General features: G+C 41.8%; 3 non-coding genes across 3 annotated transcripts; all 3 read left to right on the top strand.

The window, feature by feature from the left end:
• Positions 1–8,488: 8,488 nt before the first annotated feature.
• Positions 8,489–8,560, top strand: trnag-ucc (transfer RNA glycine (anticodon UCC)). The gene has a single exon. It is a non-coding gene; the product is annotated as a tRNA-Gly (tRNA).
• A 6,602-nt stretch (positions 8,561–15,162) lies between these two features.
• Positions 15,163–15,234, top strand: trnaw-cca (transfer RNA tryptophan (anticodon CCA)). The gene has a single exon. It is a non-coding gene; the product is annotated as a tRNA-Trp (tRNA).
• A 2,379-nt stretch (positions 15,235–17,613) lies between these two features.
• trnag-ucc (transfer RNA glycine (anticodon UCC)) lies at positions 17,614–17,685 on the top strand. The gene has a single exon. It is a non-coding gene; the product is annotated as a tRNA-Gly (tRNA).
• Positions 17,686–19,937: the final 2,252 nt, after the last annotated feature.

Here is a 19,937-nt window from a genome sequence, read left to right as displayed (position 1 = left end):
ATCTTACGCGGTAATATACCCCTAACCCCTTCTCAACATTCTAAACTCAAAAAACAAAAAGCGGTTATCAAGATCATCGCTAATAAGAAGTATTCTATTAAAAGAAAAAGAAAGAAGATTAATCAAACCGGAGGTTTTATAGGACCGCTGTTGAGCATAGCCGTGCCTTTCCTAACCAGTCTTCTAGCTTCCAGAGTGGGTTAATAATGGAATATGCTCAGAAAATGTTTTTGATCCCTCAGGAGCAGCTTGAGAAACTGAGAAAAAATGTTGTCGGGCCAGAGCCCATTAGACAAACGGCCGAAAACAACCTGGACTCTGAAATGAAAGCTATACTGGCCAGGGCCGATTTAAATCAGTATTCCAAAGCCCAGATGTATAGCAACACGTTACAGCTCTACCTCCGTCTGGTTAGACAGGGTGAAAAAGATCAAAACATTTTAACTTTAACCATGGCCTCTCAAGAAAATGGTTCTGGGACTGATGCGGGGGGTACGGTTGATAAAGATGTTGCGGTGCCCGAACCTGTTGAGAGTTCAGAGGGAGATGTTGTAACGGATGTATTGAGAAACATGCCGGCCAGAAGCAAAAGACATGCAGAATATATTCTGCACAAAATGGTTCAGAAACCGCGGGTAACGACTTGGAATGAACAGGGTGAATTTGTTTTTAAAGGACAACTGCTCAAAGGTTCACACATGTTTGATTTGTTGAAGAGTGTCACTAGCACTAATAAGGTACCCGATAGTCGCCGACCTGTAGGCTGGAATGCTTTCCTACAGGCGATGGCCTGTCTGAACATACCCCAATCAACAGTCCCTAACCAGGAAACGCGACAAAAAATCCGTCTGTGTAAAGAGGTGGTGACTGATCTGACGCCGATATCTCATTACTCTGACCGTGTTGAGCAACCCTCCTCAGGATCTATCCATCGTTGGGAAGCTTATTAATCTCATGTTTTTATTTGTCTCCCCTGTAAATAAGGAACCGACAAACCATTTTTTTATTTTTATTTTTTATTTTCAAATGTTGTACATTTATTTATAACATAACCCTGCTTTGTATAAGATTTGTGCTGAATAAAAACAAAACTAATGATTCAAAGGCTGTTTTCATTATTTTTTCACTTTAACACGCATGACATCTTTTAAAATCCTCACAAGAACACCCCATCTGTATACATGGCTGGCTAGGGTCGTAAGTAATTGTGTTATAAGGGGGGGTCCACAGTGTCCTGACAAACTCTGCCACTTTTTTATCATTTTGGCCTAAATCCTCACTGTACAAGGACATAATATCGGGGTATGACCTTCCTTTAGATCTATGATATAAGAAAAACACACAGTGTTGACCACAAGTGAAGGTCTGAAGACTTTGTACTTGACGACCGCTGTAAATGGTTTCTTGACAGTTGTTGAGCAGAAAGTTATTGATCTTCCGAGGGAAAGGTCTGAAATCCGGGGGGTTTCCATAGGAATCAAAAAATTCCCCACGGCGGTCCTCCCTTAGATAAATAGCCAGCCAATGTTCTCCGGGCATATTTTTAGGGTGTGTGTTGATTATGTACATTGCAGGTAAATTCTTGATCTTAAATTTAGGCAGCTGGTCGCAGGCGTAGACTCCTTGAAACACTTTCCGTGAGCCGTCCAGGGCATTCATGATGTGGTTGAGCTCTCTGGTGTTCATTTTAATAATAATCATACAGAACGTTTCTCCTCTGATTCACCTCAATAATGTTGTCAAACACAGCATACACGACCATATTTACAGTGCGTGGTAGAGGCTGCTTGAAACGCATCTCCAAACGCATATTGCCCGTCTTCATCAGTGAAAAATGTTGTCCACACTCTTCGTCAGGGGTCAGGTTGAAACCGTACAGGGTGTAACCGCTGCAGTATTCCCGGCGATCGATCAGCAGAGGTTGATCCTTGAGATGGCGACCCGTAGCCAGTACTAGACTGTAATATTCACGAACCGCGTTGCCGTTTTCAAAGTCAGGTTGAAAAGGTCTGGATGGAACCTGCACACCATCGACGTACAGTGCTATAAATTCCGCGTTATAATGTTTAAAGTTAAAGGGGTTCTTGTTGTAAACCCCGGTAAATGCATCATTATCCACGAGACCTATAATAACCTGTTTTGGGAGCTGGCCTAGAAACAGATTTTCCTGGTTCATCACCCGTGTCCCTGCGGGGATACTGTGGACTTTCATATAGACTCTTTCGATCGGGTACTTGGCGTTTGCCGTCATTAAAGCCTGCGCATGTCCTAGTTTAACCGCCGGGGAGACGGATACTTTTTTCACAAACAGCGAGGCCGATAATATGGTCAGTTTATATTTTTCAGTATCAGGGGTCATCAGACAAAAAGCACTTTTACTACGGATCATTTTAATTTTAATGTCTACCCCGTTGAGCATGAGTTTTTCTTGGAAAAATATGTCTGCATGAATATGTCCCATTAGCTCAAAGGTCCTCCCTTCTGTTGAAAAGGCCGTTCTTTTTTGCAAACCCTTATTGAGTCCCTCTGGATCCTGGTCGTCCATAGCTTCCGGGGTGTCTTTGAAGAAAAGGCCGGGGCTGAACTGTTTGCTTAGGGTCTCCTCACTATAATTAAGGATACACTCCATCATGGCCCTATAGGGGTAAGTATTGCTGCTTTGACTAATGAGCCGATCTCCCAGGGTCACATCCACCTGTGAAAACATGGTGGCCACCGGGTAATTGATGACCCCAGCGTTGGCCGTCTTCTCGATTGCATCGCCATCCTCATCAGTCACTTTACAGTTCATTAAAATAAATGTGTTATTCAAATCAATATAATCCTCGCCATTGCCAGCTATAAAAAACTCCAGAGGGGCCGTATCTGAAATTGCGGAAAGAGGGGGTATCTCTACATATATGCTCTTATCTATACTCGTTTGAGTGTATGGAACTGTAAACAGATCCAGTTCTGATTTGACGCATTCTTCCGATAGACTGTGGACAAAAGACATTTTTAAAAGATGTATCCTGAGGCTCTATTTGTCTTTCTTTGAGACTTTCTTTTTGCAGGTTTTTTCTTGTGCTGCTTCCTTCTCCGAGTGTTTCCACGATATGTTGGAGAATGAGAGCTTCTTCGTTTTTTGTTAGCCACGGATCTTCGTCGCCCTGGTGGACACATACTGTTTCTTCTTTTACCCCCCCTCCTCGCCATTACCATGAGACCCGAACCCTCCTGCTGCTCATGGCTAGCTGCCCGGTTCATAACATTGGTGAACACGTCACTAACAATATTTTTAGCCGCTGATTTCAAGTGGGGTCTGGCTATAGCAAAGCCTCTCTTAAGCAGGGGTACGGCCATTCTAAAGAGACCACGAAAGAGTCCTCCTAGACCGGCTCCATACATTGTGGGGGCTCCTACAAAACCGGGCAAGCCGTTCCCGGCTTGCATCTTGTAATAATCCACATAGGCGCTAGGATCTACATAACCCCTCGAGGTAGCCATTTTAATAATGTACACACTGTTTCAGGGGTCGAAAATGTAGTTTGACAATAACTTTACCGAAGCGGAAGGGTACGTTGATATTCTGATCCGATTTTACTTCGATCGTGATGTTGTCAAAGTGGGTCTTTGAGACTGGTACGTAGTGTGGCTTGTCATAAGTAATTGTGACCATGTCATTGCTTTTACCTTTAAGAAGTACATTTCTCAAAAGGGGGACATAGCTATCCCCGACCCTCTGGTGTGTTATGATATCCGTATACACATAAAGAGTGTAAAAGCCGCCCCTGATGTCAGCCGGGAAGGGGGCCACCACTTCTGAGAACCTGCTCTCTGTGTCAGAATAGAACCCTAATATACGCCCCAGTTGTCCTTTGGTTTGAATGCTAATACCAGGTTTTGACACCTTGTACACTCTGTTTTTAATAGGGTTGTAATATAGCTTGATGTTGGGGGTGCCTTCTGAGAACTGTTTATGCATCTCATCTAATATTGTATCCACATTGTCATAATAACCTCCTTGCATCGTGAATGTCCATTGACTCTTTTTAACATCGTCAAAAATGGCGAAGGTGGCATCCTTATCTTGTAAAACAGCCCAAGTGTAAGGATACTGTATTTCCGCCAACCCCACTTCCCACGACCCCCTTAGATCTATAGATTTTCCAAATTGTACCGTGTAACTGGATATTTCATTTTTAGGGTATATATCGAGAGAGGCGTTACTGGGTAGAGTCACGTAGAAGCCTCCTGATTCCATCTTGAGTATCGAATGTAATGACCCCCTCACACCGGCGGGCATGTTGTTATAAGGCTTGAATATCACAAACCTGTTGTTCAGGGACCCAACTATTGAACTTTTCAGGCCATCCAAGCCATTTCACCAACACATATTTTTTCCGGTTCTGGGTTTTCTCAGCTAATATCTTTTCAACTCTGTATACAATGTCTTTACCCACAATAATTTTTTGTAACTCGGCTTCGTAAAACGTTCCTTCTATATCCTCCCCGTCATAGTCTTTTAACCGGTACACGGGGGGGTCTCTAGCCACCTGTTCGGTAACTGTAAAATATTCGTCAGAAAATGTTTGTTCATAATCTTTGGCAAAAGTACTCCTTAGCTTTGAAACGCGAACCACATCGCCGATGTTGAACTTATAAGTAGTTTTCCCCTTCTTAATAAATGGGCCGTATAATTTTTTATAGACCTTAAAAGAATTACTTTGATCAACATCTATAGGCTTCATTTTAATACTGGCGTGATACCCTTGGTTGTAAGCATCGATAAAATCCTGAACTTTATCAAAATACTTGAACGTGTTGACCGCTGTAAAATATCTCCACATTTTGGTCTTTATGGTGCGGTTAAACCTCTCCACCACCGATGCCTTAAGCTCATTACCGGTGGTGAAATGATGTATTTTGTGTCTCTTCAGTAGATTCTGAAATTCTCTGTTGAGAAACTCTTTTCCTTTATCAGTCTGCAGTTTTTTAGGACATCGTCCCTGGGACAATATATCCTCAAAGGCCCTTGTCACCGCCCGACCTGTTTTATTATGTAGAATGCGAGCCCAGGCATATTTTGATAACACATCGATACACATCAACATAAATTTGTGACCATTGTTATGTTTTGATAAATTTGACATATCGACTAGATCCATTTGCCATTGTGAGTCTATGTCAGTTGCATATACACGGTTTCTTTTAAAGTTAATCCTGAGAGGTTTATGTAAGGTATAGGCGTCTTGTTCCCGTAACCATTCTGAAACAACCACATCATTAACCTTCACACCGGCCTCAGCGAGTCCCCTTTGAAAACCCTTCTTACCCGCCAAACCCCCAATCTTGGCTGGGTTGTAGTATAGTTCATGCATTTGGGGAGCTTGCCGAGTCATTCTGCCAAATAAACACACAGACCCACACTATGCGCAAAGTTTTTATACAAGGTTTTTTATTCAACTTCAGGAGAGCAGATACCCCTTTTTAGACATTTGAGAAAAGTATAACATACACAACAATTTTTTCTACGGTCCAGACAAAAAGAAATCAGATGATTGGTTACTTGATCTATATCAACAAATACCTGTTTCTTTATCTTGTAGGCACACACCTCAGTTACATATGTAAATAAAACAACAATATGACCTATTTTAAAAGTAAACAGAGGGGTATTAAACATGCTCAGTAAAAGGTCATACAGATGTTGATGAAATGGCCTAATATCATTCTTGGCCCCCTTGAGCGCTTCATCCCAGTGTTCGTACCCCCCGGTCTTTGTTACAGCAGCCATGAACTTTTCCAGGTTTGAAAGTTGATCCTCATCGATGGTTAAATCTGTAGAGAAAAGGCTCGCGTTGGCTACTTTTCTGTCAAGCACATGGTGTAATAGCGCTCTCAGGTTAGCTGCAGAGTGTTGATGACAGAACCAGTTGCAGCAGCAGTCCAGAACATTCCCCATGTTCAAAGTCCCTTAGTTCAGGTCAGAGTCTGAATCAGTGGCGTAGATGTCGAATTCTTCGTCGCTGCCCCCAGCTTTAACTTCTTTACGGAAGAAATAAGCTTTTAGCTTGCCAGCGGTTTTTCTACTTGGCTCATCCAGGTCATTGAGCAGCTGCCCAAGTTTCTCTATTATAAACGGCTCCTTTTTCAGCTCCAGCAAAATCTCATCTATGATTTTCTGGACTTGTCCAGCAGTGACATGTATGTGGGAGTAAGACAGAGCCTTGATTAGTGCCGGTTTCAGCCACGGTTTGTTCAGTCTTCTGTAAAACACGTTGAAATAGAACAGGAAATAGTAACGGTCTGGTTCAAACAAACAACTGTGTCTCAACTGACTGGGGTGATTCACTTCACACCCCCGACAGACTTCTTTCAGAGCTCGGTCGATGAGAGCACTCAGAATATACACCAGGGTGCTTTTAACCACTCTGCTTACTTGGACACCTACCCCGGGCATAAATCCTGCGTCTTCATCACGCCCCCGAGACAGTCCGATGCTCATTGGGTCGCCTGGTGGTTTGTGGGGTGTTTCTACATCCATTGGACTGACCCCCTCCTGAGACGCACAGACGGTAGACAGTTTGGCAAAATCGAGGCCCTCCATGAGCTCCAGAGGCTGGGGATCCCCGAGACTCATTTGGACATCCATCGCTCCGCATGTTGTTTCGTCCTGAGGGACCGGGGTCTGAGGTCTTGGAGGGTAACCGCAGTCAGAGGGTTCCGGAGTGTATACAAAATCTGGGGAATAGAACCAGGGGTGATCCCGGGTTTGAAGAGGCCTGTAGAGCCTGTCGACGTCCGCAGCTTTCGGGTAAGACATTCTCTTTAATTTTAAACCATGAATGAATTGTTGCGCCTTTTATCCTATCTCTTCACTACGTCACGACACACCGCCCTCTTAGAAGAGAGTAGACCCTGAGCCGTCAGACCCCCCTCCAACCCCCCACAGGTCGTCTGTTTTATCATCGTCGTCGTCATTCAAGGGGGATATATAATCCATAATCCAGCATATTCAACTTCTAACAGAATCCAGTTGTGAACATTTGGTCAAGATGTCAAAACCATCATTTATACAGTTTATGACCTCTTTCAAGAACGGCCAGTCCACGGCGTCAAACATAATTTCAGTAACCTGTTTTTCTGGATCCTCCACAACCCCTTCAATAGGGTTTGTAATCAGGGTACTGCTAAACAAAACCTTACGATCAGTAGTTAGAGATAGACTCTTCACCACTGTACCGTAGTTCTGCAAGCTTTCCCATTCACACCTTTCAAAACTCTGAGTCGGAGACTCCGTTTCGCCTTCTCTTGGACCCTCTTGCAAGCCTTCTAGAGTCTTATCCACAAGCCCCAGGTCTCTCCATGCCATCACCTTCAACCAGTCCTCAAAAGAGTATTCAATCACCGTCTCAAAAGGTTCCAACGTACCCTCCTTCTCTCCCAAAGCAAAAAGCTCCACTCCAACATAGCTGGGATCCCTTTTAAAGCGGTAACCCCGTCGACCCCCCCAGAACAACACCCAGGAGCGTTCAATCTTCAAATTGGTGAGTACAGGAACCCTTGCCCGGGATTGTTTCTTGCGGGGTTTCATGTTGATGTCGCTGGACATGTTGAAGAAGCGGGATGTTTCAGATGCTGAGAATTAAAGAGGTATTGCCTAAAAGCAGCGCGGGGTCTTAAATAGAGAGGAGAGTTTCGGGGCGTTGCCTTCAGAGGGGGGGGGGGGTCTTTATGGGTGGCCTTGTTGTTCAGGGTTTTAGGGGTGTACACTTTCTGACGGATATGACGTAGGAATAATTAAGGAAATAACTCTAAAATCACGCCCCCCAATTATGACGTAGGCATATTAATAAGCTTAGGGCATACGTCATAACAAAATAGGCCGCGCCCAAAAAACCCTACTATCTACTGATGTGCGGTCCTAATTAATCGGCTACGTAAATCATTCCTTTCCGACCGAACCTGTAACGCTCAAATAAATAATCTGTATAATTTATTTAGCCATCTAACTTCAAGTTAACCTGACACTGAGCAGGTTTGATTTTTGTTTGTCCGTGTTCCACCTCGGGGGGTAAATTCAATAAACTATGCGCTAAATAAAAACTGACCTTTAAATAAACAGTATTCATCTATCGAGAATCTATGTTCATGGTTTGTATAGAAGTATTTCCACATATGCATCTGGACACTCGGGTAAGCCAGCTGAGAAGTCGCTCAAGTCGCCGCAGCTAAGTATCGCCTTTTTCTCTCGCGTTTCCTAGTTTAGTTAAGAGTTACATTGATTGTTTACGTGGTTTGTTTAGCTAAGAATGATATATCTTGCACCTGTTTTGTAGTAAGAGCAGCGACTGTTTGTTAGTGAATTTAGCAAGTTACTTAGCACACTCAACACGCCCTGTCTGTAATCAGAAGCTTTACACTGTAGGCTGTGATTATTCGCATGTATCTAGTCAGATGAATGATCTGAAATGCATCAAAAGTCATGGAATGAGAGACTTTCTGGGCGTTGGTGGTATAGTGGTGAGCATAGCTGCCTTCCAAGCAGTTGACCCGGGTTCAATTCCCGGCCAACGCAACGTTTTCTTTCTAGGCTTCCGCCAATAGCCATCATTCAAGCTATTGCGACCCTACTAAGCCTGCACTTACCGCTGTTTTCACTAACACACTTCTGGTGAACCGTTGCGCATGAACAGATGACGAATAAATGGCCTTACACTAGTATCCCACAGCACCAGCTTCGTCTGTAGAAAAACAAAGGTTCCTCTGCCTGCTGCAGGATACCCACATCACACTTGACTCGCAGACCTTTACTGCGCCCTCTTGCTTGACGTGGGCCGTGCTCCCAGAAGCGCTGTAACATACATGTGCACTTGCGTGCAAAAGTATTCGGTATTACATTTATTTGACGTGTTCATTGCTTGAATATACTTTAAAAGCTAATACACTCCTCTCCATGCTCACCAACAACAATGTTGGCGACGATGACGGCTAAAGTAAGGAGAAATAGAAATGCCACTTCCATTCACTCCAATTACTATTGTTGTTATTATTACAAGGGAAAACTATGACCCTTGGTCATCAGTGTCTTGGGCGGACAGTTATGTCATTTAACAACATCCAAGATACCCGAGCCATCAGTCATGGCGGCAGTCAGACACTCATGCAATGTTTGAAGGAGAAAGTGTTCAAATAGAGGAGCGCACAACTCTCTACGTGGCACCGATGTTAACTAGTTTTCACAGAAACCTGTGCTATGTGGCTCGTTGGTCTAGGGGTATGATTCAAAGGGTTCAAATCCCGGACGAGCCCTTTGTTTTAGTCTTCTCTCATTCATTTTCATTTTGACAGGGTACTTTTGCCAACATGAAAAACATTTCCTTCATGTATCATGACTTCATTATGGTAATATCTCATTTCGTATGTTTCCAAATAGGCCTCTTAACAATCATCTACAAGCCTACATATACCAGCATGATTTCATACAATGTGCACGATATGTAGTCCATGTCTGTCTCTCTGTCTCTCTAGATATATGTTTATAATTGAGTTGATGATAGTTGCATCTGTGCGCCAAACTGTGTCTGAGCAGCAGACTGTAACTTGAAATAATTGCATGAAAATGTCTGTATCTTCTTAATTTTATGCAGGTTAGTTCAGCTAGTAAGAAAGGTCACTATCTTTTTTATCTTTTTCTGTAACTAAACCATTCAGTCTTTCTACATGATGCCGTAAATCCAACATTTCCCCAATTCGCTCCCTGCGAGAAGACAATGCGGTGTGCAATGAAAGTGATAGCCTGTCACTTGGCACTTCAGTTCTGCGTACCACCAAGTCTTATTAGACTCCTTAGTTCTAACTGCAAGTTCCCTGCCATGTCCATGAAAGGGGATTGAGTCCGTATTGAACCATTATCTAAAACACAAAACTATGAGAAAGCTTTCGTGATCTATTGGTGCGCATCGCTACCTTCCGAGTAGTGGCCAGTACTACTACTACTAAAGGTAATTATACTAAGGAACGAATGAACGAAAGAGAGAGTATCATTACTCAGTACACTTAGAGGCTATGTGTGTACTAGTAACTTGTTACTTGATTTAAGTCACGAAAAGTCGCATCCAACGTCAGTCCCATCCTATGTAATGTGTGATGTCCAGAGCCGGCCCTAGCCATTTGGGGGCCATATGCGAGATTTGATAGTAGCCCCAGAACCATCCCCCCTCTCGATGAAAAACATTTTAGTGGTGCCCATGTTTATGGCGTATAGAGAATGTTTAGTTAAAACTAAAATAAACACAAACATTTAAATAATGCACATCACAGAACATGTATTGCACTTTAACATACACTGTACTTGTTGAAGAAATTGATGTAATAATCAATACAAATGTAAATAGTGCACTATGCATATTGAAATCAGAGCAATAACTAATAAACTGTTTAGGTAAAATAACATCCACACCAAAAATACTCAATACTGAAAATACTGTAGTGCACAAAAAACTGAATTTAAATAATACAATACTATCAAAAATCATTAGCTGACAACTGGCAAACTACTGCAGTACTTAACTACTAGCTGATCATTATCATCATTTGGATGGCAACTGGCAGTAGGCTAGCTAGCAAAGTGAGCTGGATTATTACTTTATAATGATATATAATTTATAAAGACATGTAAATTCCTCACAAAGTTATGACTTAAAGTCCCACTGCTTGGAATTTAGAAAACACAGAATATCACTAAAGTTCACCTGACATTATGTTTATGAACTCCACCACAATATACATTATATCCATCATATTTACATTACATTTAGCATACATATCCCTGACGCGTGTATTGACCTCACTGGAGACAATATGCTCGAGTCACAGATTAAATGCCCCTCTCCCTCTCGGGTTTACATGGTCTTAGTTTATTGCACTAGAGACGAGTTGTTTACCCGCAGCACTGCACAGGGCAAAGGACTGTCTTGTGCATTGCGCCTTGTTTAATACTTTGTTTTAATGATCTTACCGAGTGGTTTTTTACGTCACTGGTGGGGCTACAAAGCCATGAATCGAAGTGTTTTATCAAGTTAGGATTAAAACACGATGTACAGTACTGAACAGTGTACAACAGACCCACAACAATTTAGAGAGCATAATGATAAAGGAAACCACTGATCCGCATTAACCATGAAACGTCCATCAGCAATGTACTTTACCTTGAAACCCACAATAAATGGACCAGACCGTTACCTTGCACTTTTAAAATGCGTCCATTTCGGGAATGTTACATGGATACCATCATCTCAGACATTAGATTTTGCACGTAAACTGTGGGCTTAGATCGTGGAAAATTGTGCGTGTTTTCAAAATTTCTACGCCATTAACTGGTGTTCTTGGGATGCTCCTTCTGTGTGACCGTATACCTCGAGTAAACGTTTACTCGGTCTGCTTGAGCAAGTGGGTTGAAATGACGTGTGTAAGCCGAAAGCCAGTAATGTATTTTGATACCAGACATTACAGCTTTCATGACCAGGGGCGCAGCGAGGATTTCAGGGCCCCATGAAAGTAAAAAAGGTAGCTACCGAAGTGTGACCCATCGGGAGGATAGCTAAACCCGGGGGTTATGCCTGTGAGGAGAGGTTGAGGGGTGGATGAGGAAGCTCGCCACTTGATAGGTCCGGTCGTTGAGGTAGGAGGAGAAACAAGTGAGAGCAGTCCCAGAGATTCCAAGGTCAGCGAGGCAGGAGAGGAGGATGGAGTGATCGACGGTGTCAAATGTTGCGGAGAGACCAAGGAGGATGAGGATTGAGGAGAGGGAGGCTGCCCGAGCACAGTTGAGGGAGTCAGTGACTGCCAGGAGAGCAGTCTCACTGGTGTGAGAGGTGTTTGGAAGGCGGATTGCAGAGGATCAAGAAGTGAGAGATGGGAAAGGAATGCAGAGAGCTGACAGTGGAAAGTGAATAAATAAAACAAAACAAGAAGCAATAAAAAACACACAAAACAAATACCAAAATAGGCTAACGCCCATTGCTTGTGATGCAATAAAGGGACACTGTTTGGAATGAATGAGAATTGTGCATTCTTACAGATGCCCCACAACGATCACACCTTTTGATCGATCAGCTATTTAACTCTTTCATCAACCTCCATTACCTATAACATAATTCTGAGAAATGTACTTTTTCTTTCAAGTGTGCTGCAGGAAACATCCACTTATTTATAATTCGTTTTATGTCACTTGTTTGCTGCAAGAAAGGCAAGGCGAGTAAGGCTGTAGAACACTGCTACATTATGCATCTTGCACTATGGTGTCGGTAATATAGTTTTTTCGTGCAATACTTATTTATATTGTATTCATAATTCGTTTTGTCACTTGTTTCTTGCATACTGTTTTTATTTTGTGTGGTTTTTTATTGTTTCAAAAATAAAGAAAATCTAAGACATGAAGCTATGCAGTTTCTGTGTGAGTGTATGAACACAATGATCGGTGGTGGAATTGGCTGCGATGCAAGGGGACCAGCTAAAATCTTGCCTAGGGCATCAAATTGGTCAGGGCCGGCCCAGGGCGGAATGACTGATGTGCGGTCCTAATTAATCGGCTACGTAAATCATTCCTTTCCGACCGAACCTGTAACGCTCAAATAATTAATCTGTATAATTTAAATCTATAATCTCTATGAATTATTCCTCGCAGAAAAGCTACTGGGTCTGGATCACAACTGGATCTGTTAGGAACGGCGCCGTCATTGTTGGGGGACACAGTCAGCTGTCATTTAACTGGGCAGATGAAATACAGTGAGATTGTTAGCCATCTAACTTCAAGTTAACCTGACAGGGAGCAGGTTTGAGATGCTGGACATGCTGCTCTGGAAACATAGCTGGCTGAACTTTAAACTCGCTACGGAGAATGGAAAATCCCGAGTTAATGCCAAGTTATCCTGAAACTTAGCCGGCTAACCTACTTATCCAAGTAGGAAGAACACATCCAGGTGCCTATATGTTGTTGGTTTCTTTACAATGCTTGTGTAACTTAATAATATATATACTTTTCCTTGTGCAGAAAACATATCGGCACAATTCGAACTTATGCAAGTTTTATTGTAGAATACTACTACTAATAATAATAATTACAATTATTATGATAATAAACACGAAACAGAGACTGATTAGCATACGTTGAGGTTATCAACAAAGCTATTAACTCTTTACCATAATGCATTTTTACTATTAAGTTGTATCTGAAGCATATCATCTTTCGTGAAACTTGATTTGATTGTGTACTTACCCAGCGTTACTTTTCACTTTTCTGTATGTGCACATATTCCTGTTATCCACAAACCACTGTAGTTATTTAAAGCAACTAAACGCAATAACTTCATCGTCACTCTTGTAACTTTAAAACCCAATATTCACTGGCGCTGTTTAAACTGTGAATAACTAGGTGAGTGCATGTTTTTTTCAGATAATGGCCAATTCTACCTGTTCACCAAAAGCAAGCATGTGCAAATATGTACATTTATTATTTGGACCTTATTATATTAAACCTATTGTAAAATAAAATACAATATTAGTAAAGGCAAATACACTCACCTAAAGGATTATTAGATACACCTGTTCAATTTCTCATTAATGCAAATATCTAACCAACCAATCACATGGCAGTTGCTTCAATGCATTTAGGGGTGTGGTCCTGGTCAAGACAATCTCCTGAACTCCAAACTGGATGTCTGAATGGGAAAGAAAGGTGATTTAAGCAATTTTGAGCGTGGCATGGTTGTTGGTGCCAGACGGGCCGTTCTGAGTATTTCACAATCTGCTCAGTTACTGGGATTTTCACGCACAACCATTTCTAGGGTTTACAAAAAATGGTGTGAAAAGGGAAAAACATCCAGTATGCGGCAGTCCTGTGGGCGAAAATGCCTTGTTGATGCTAGAGGTCAGAGGAGAATGGGCCGACTGATTCAAGCTGATAGAAGAGCAACTTTGACTGAAATAACCACTCGTTACAACCGAGGTATGCAGCAAGGCATTTGTGAAGCCACAACACGTACAACCTTGAGGCGGATGGGCTACAACAGCAGAAGACCCCACCGGGTACCACTCATCTCCACTACAAATAGGAAAAAGAGGCTACAATTTGCACAAGCTCACCAAAATTGGACAGTTGAAGACTGGAAAAATGTTGCCTGGTCTGATGAGTCTCGATTTCTGTTGAGACCTTCAGATGGTAGAGTCAGAATTTGGCGTAAACAGAATGAGAACATGGATCCATCATGCCTTGTTACCACTGTGCAGGCTGGTGGTGGTGGTGTAATGGTGTGGGGGATGTTTTCTTGGCACACTTTAGGCCCCTTAGTGCCAATTGGGCATCGTTTAAATGCCACGGCCTACCTGAGCATTGTTTCTGAGCATGTCCATCCCTTTATGACCACCATGTACCCATCCTCTGATGGCTACTTTCAGCAGGATAATGCACCATGTCACAAAGGTCGAATCATTTCAAATTGGTTTCTTGAACATGACAATGAGTTCACTGTACTAAACTGGCCCCCACAGTCACCACATCTCAACCCAATAGAGCATCTTTGGGATGTGGTGGAACGGGAGCTTCGTGCCCTGGATGTGCATCCCACAAATCTCGATCAACTGCAAGATGCTATCCTATCAATATGGGCCAACATTTCTAAAGAATGCTTTCAGCACCTTGTTGAATCAATGCCACGTAGAATTAAGGCAGTTCTGAAGGCGAAAGGGGGTATTAGTATGGTGTTCCTAATAATCCTTTAGGTGAGTGTATAAGCGGAATATATTTGTTATAAATACAGCAAATATAGTTTTATATTCACTGTATTTTCCATTTCATGGGATTCCAGAATAATTTCTGTATCAAATTTAAACTACTGAGATATCATATTAAAGATATAGGAAAGACCAAACATATGTGCAGTGTCCGGTTTTCTTTTTTTTCTTTCTTTCTGTAATTTCTGCTTTAAGTTTAACTTGGTATTCACGTCATGCCATGTGTTCTGTGTCATGCTCACTGTCACTATCTCTTTAGCATTCTGTTTAACTTCTTCATCACGTCAATGCTTCAGTTGCCCATTCATTAACCTAATGGTCACTAGCAAAACATCACCATAGTTCCCAATATTTTTCCTTGACGTCCTGTGTTAACTGAAGTTTAAGGACCTCGTGGCGCAACGGTAGCGCGTCTGACTCCAGATCAGAAGGTTGTGTGTTCAAATCACGTCGGGGTCAGTCTTTTACTCAACATTCCCTGTAATATCACTCAATAATTCCTGCTCTGGAGAGTGTTATTAATATCCTAGAATGCAAACGTTGTTAGTCTAAGTAACATGCATCTACACCCGAGAGGATGCATAAAAGTCAGTCTGGTCTCCTGCACGTTGAAATTATATTTGATTTTAAGAATCCGTATCGTTTGTTATATTTTAATCTGCCTTGTTATAGGCTATTAACAGTGGACTGTCACAATCCGTGTTTTATTCACCTGCTGTAAAGCTCCCTTTTATGTATTTCTTGTGCTTTCGATTACCGCCTACCCTATACTGTCTCACTTTCTGATCCCTGGTCGACACAATTCATACACTAATAAAAACGTATAGAAATACTTTAGATAACATCAACACTACTAGGTAATAATAGTAGATGGGATTCAATGTTCATTTCTCGGTTCATGTTTGAGCGATTCCGAGGCCTCGCTAAGGTGCCTTTTAGTGATGCGCTAAGGTCGCTGCACTGTGGCGCGGCACACCGACCCCCCAGGATGTTGCCATATTATTAGGAATATTATTAGGGTTCCACTGTACAAGATCTGCTGCCGTGCTCGGCATTACCAGCAGCTTATCCAGACGGAGGCGCCGGGTGTCACAGAGAGATGCAGGTCGGTGCTGCTAGTGGAGCGAGTCACTCATACTTTGACAATCACTCTTTGGGTGCATCGGGGTGTGTATATTGAAGTCACTAGACTTTCATTGACGTACACGGAGTAGCCTACACAGCATCAGCTGAGTTTGCGCCTGTAGAAAAGCCTGGCTGAATTTCTGCCAGCCCCAGCTCCTCTAGTCCAATAGTGCTATTAGTCAGCAACATTAGATGGCAGTCACACACAAGGTGCTTGAACTTGAGACTGAGAAAGTTTCCGGCTGTTGGAGCGCACCGCTTTCTACGTGGCACTAGTGTAAAGATGTCACTAATGTAAGTTTGTTCGAGATATGATTCTCTCTTAGAGTGCGAGAGGTCCTGGTTTAAAATGCCTTTCTTTTACGGTTTTCTTAATTTCTCATCAGCATTTTATTATGGTATTACCCCTTTTCTGTAAAGATTAGTTTATAATACACATGCATATACTACATATACTATTATTAAACATTATTATTATTTTTATTTCTTGGCAGACGCCCTTATGCAGGGCGACTTGCAACATAAGTGCAAGAATACAGTTAAGTACAAGGCATCAAACATTACAAATTCAAATTTACATTAAACAAAGCAATTCAAGATAATACATTTTACAACTTCCAATGTATACAGTTAAGTACAGTAAGTGCAGTCATACATTGTGAAAAGTAAAGCTAAGTGCCGTCAAGATGTACGACAATTGTCGAAATCATGTATTTGGCCAGTGAATAAGATCTCTTCTCCTCTCATCAGCATTTTATTATGGTATTACCCCTTTTCTGTAAAGATTAGTTGATAATACACATGCATATACTACATATACTATTATCATTTAAAATATTGTAGACAGACGCCATCCGACTGTCTATCCGTCTATTTTTAAATCCATCTAGTTTTGTCCATTTGTCCAAAATGTGGCTAGAGACAGTGGCTTGCTTTCTACCTAGTTCCCCCAGTAAAAGCCATTAACCACTGAAGAAACTCAATTCATTTCTGACAGTCATTTAAGGTAAGGTACATCCTTGCCATTCTTAACAATGACTGTGATGTCATCTACGTAAGCCACCGCTTTGAAAAGTTTCATTAATACACCAGGAACAATCAGCCCAAATAGTCTGTAGGTTATGTAAATGCATCACTACCAGCAGGTGACACACACACACACACACACACACACTTTTTTCTCGAGTTTGTTTTTCCATTCCAATGGGTGTCCAAGTTACTCCAACAGTCCAAGTTACACTGTCAATCAAATACATCATTGTCCGTGTTCCACCTTGGTGGGTAAATTCAATAAACTATGCGCTAAATAAAAACTGGCCTTTAAATAAACAGTATTCATCTATCGAGAATCTATGTTCATGGTTTGTATAGAAGTATTTCCACATATGCATCTGGACACTCGGGCAAGCCAGCTGAGAAGTCGCTCAAGTCGCCGCAGCTAAGTATCGCCTTTTTCTCTCGCGTTTCCTAGTTTAGTTAAGAGTTACATTGATTGTTTACGTGGTTTGTTTAGCTAAGAATGATATATCTTGCACCTGTTTTGTAGTAAGAGCAGCGACTGTTTGTTAGTGAATTTAGCAAGTTACTTAGCACACTCAACACGCCCTGTCTGTAATCAGAAGCTTTACACTGTAGGCTGTAATTATTCGCATGTATCTAGTCAGATGAATGATCTGAAATGCATCAAAAGTCATGGAATGAGAGACTTTCCGGGCGTTGGTGGTATAGTGGTGAGCATAGCTGCCTTCCAAGCAGTTGACCCGGGTTCGATTCCCGGCCAACGCAACGTTTTCTTTCTAGGCTTCCGCCATCACACTTGTGATGCTTCGGGGGAGTTCGACACCATTCAAGCTATTGCGACCCTACTAAGCCTGCACTTACCGCTGTTTTCACTAACACACTTCTGGTGAACCGTTGCGCATGAACAGATGACGAATAAATGGCCTTACACTAGTATCCCACAGCACCAGCTTCGTCTGTAGAAAAACAAAGGTTCCTCTCCCTGCTGCAGGATACCCACATCACACTTGACTCGCAGACCTTTACTGCGCCCTCTTGCTTCACGTGGGCCGTGCTCCCAGAAGCGCTGTAACATACATGTGCACTTGCGTGCAAAAGTATTCGGTATTACATTTATTTGACGTGTTCATTGCTTGAATATACTTTAAAAGCTAATACACTCCTCTCCATGCTCACCAACAACAATGTTGGCGACGATGACGGCTAAAGTAAGGAGAAATAGAAATGCCACTTCCATTCACTCCAATTACTATTGTTGTTATTATTACAGGGGAAAACTATGACCCTTGGTCATCAGTGTCTTGGGCGGACAGTTATGTCATTTAACAACATCCAAGATACCCGAGCCATCGGTCAGTCAGCACCGCTAGATGGCGGCAGTCAGACACTCATGCAATGTTTGAAGAAGGAAGTGTTCAAATAGAGGAGCGCACAACTCTCTACGTGGCACTGATGTTAACTAGTTTTCACAGAAACCTGTGCTATGTGGCTCGTTGGTCTAGGGGTATGATTCAAAGGGTTCAAATCCCGGACGAGCCCTTTGTTTTAGTATTCTCTCATTCATTTTCATTTTGACAGGGTACTTTTGCCAACATGAAAAACATTTCCTTCATGTATCATGACTTCATTATGGTAATATCTCATTTCGTATGTTTCCAAATAGGCCTCTTAACAATCATCTACAAGCCTACATATACCAGCATGATTTCATACAATGTGCACGATATGTAGTCCATGTCTGTCTCTCTGTCTCTCTAGATATATGTTTATAATTGAGTTGATGATAGTTGCATCTGTGCGCCAAACTGTGTCTGAGCAGCAGACTGTAACTTGAAATAATTGCATGAAAATGTCTGTATCTTCTTAATTTTATGCAGGTTAGTTCAGCTAGTAAGAAAGGTCACTATCTTTTTTATCTTTTTCTGTAACTAAACCATTCAGTCTTTCTACATGATGCCGTAAATCCAACATTTCCCCAATTCGCTCCCTGCGAGAAGACAATGCGGTGTGCAATGAAAGTGATAGCCTGTCACTTGGCACTTCAGTTCTGCGTACCACCAAGTCTTATTAGACTCCTTAGTTCTAACTGCAAGTTCCCTGCCATGTCCATGAAAGGGGATTGAGTCCGTATTGAACCATTATCTAAAACACAAAACTATGAGAAAGCTTTCGTGATCTATTGGTGCGCATCGCTACCTTCCGAGTAGTGGCCAGTACTACTACTACTAAAGGTAATTATACTAAGGAACGAATGAACGAAAGAGAGAGTATCATTACTCAGTACACTTAGAGGCTATGTGTGTACTAGTAACTTGTTACTTGATTTAAGTCACGAAAAGTACCATCCAACGTCAGCCCCATCCTATGTAATGTGTGATGTCCAGAGCCGGCCCTAGCCATTTGGGGGCCATATGCGAGATTTGATAGTAGCCCCAAAACCATCCCCCCTCTCGATGAAAAACATTTTAGTGGTGCCCATGTTTATGGCGTATAGAGAATGTTTAGTTAAAACTAAAATAAACACAAACATTTAAATAATGCACATCACAGAACATGTATTGCACTTTAACATACACTGTACTTGTTGAAGAAATTGATGTAATAATCAATACAAATGTAAATAGTGCACTATGCATATTGAAATCAGAGCAATAACTAATAAACTGTTTAGGTAAAATAACATCCACACCAAAAATACTCAATACTGAAAATACTATAGTGCACAAAAAACTGAATTTAAATAATACAATTCTATCAAAAATCATTAGCTGACAACTGGCAAACTACTGCAGTACTTAACTACTAGCTGATCATTATCATCATTTGGATGGCAACTGGCAGTAGGCTAGCTAGCAAAGTGAGCTGGATTATTACTTTATAATGATATATAATTTATAAAGACATGTAAATTCCTCACAAAGTTATGACTTAAAGTCCCACTGCTTGGAATTTAGAAAACACAGAACATCACTAAAGTTCCCCTGACATTATCTTTATAAACTCCACCACAATATACA

Source organism: Amia ocellicauda, chromosome 19 (genome assembly GCF_036373705.1).
Source record: "Amia ocellicauda isolate fAmiCal2 chromosome 19, fAmiCal2.hap1, whole genome shotgun sequence".
Lineage (NCBI taxonomy): Eukaryota > Metazoa > Chordata > Actinopteri > Amiiformes > Amiidae > Amia > Amia ocellicauda.
Note: the sequence above shows the minus strand (reverse complement) of the source record. Positions and strands in the feature narration are given on the sequence as shown.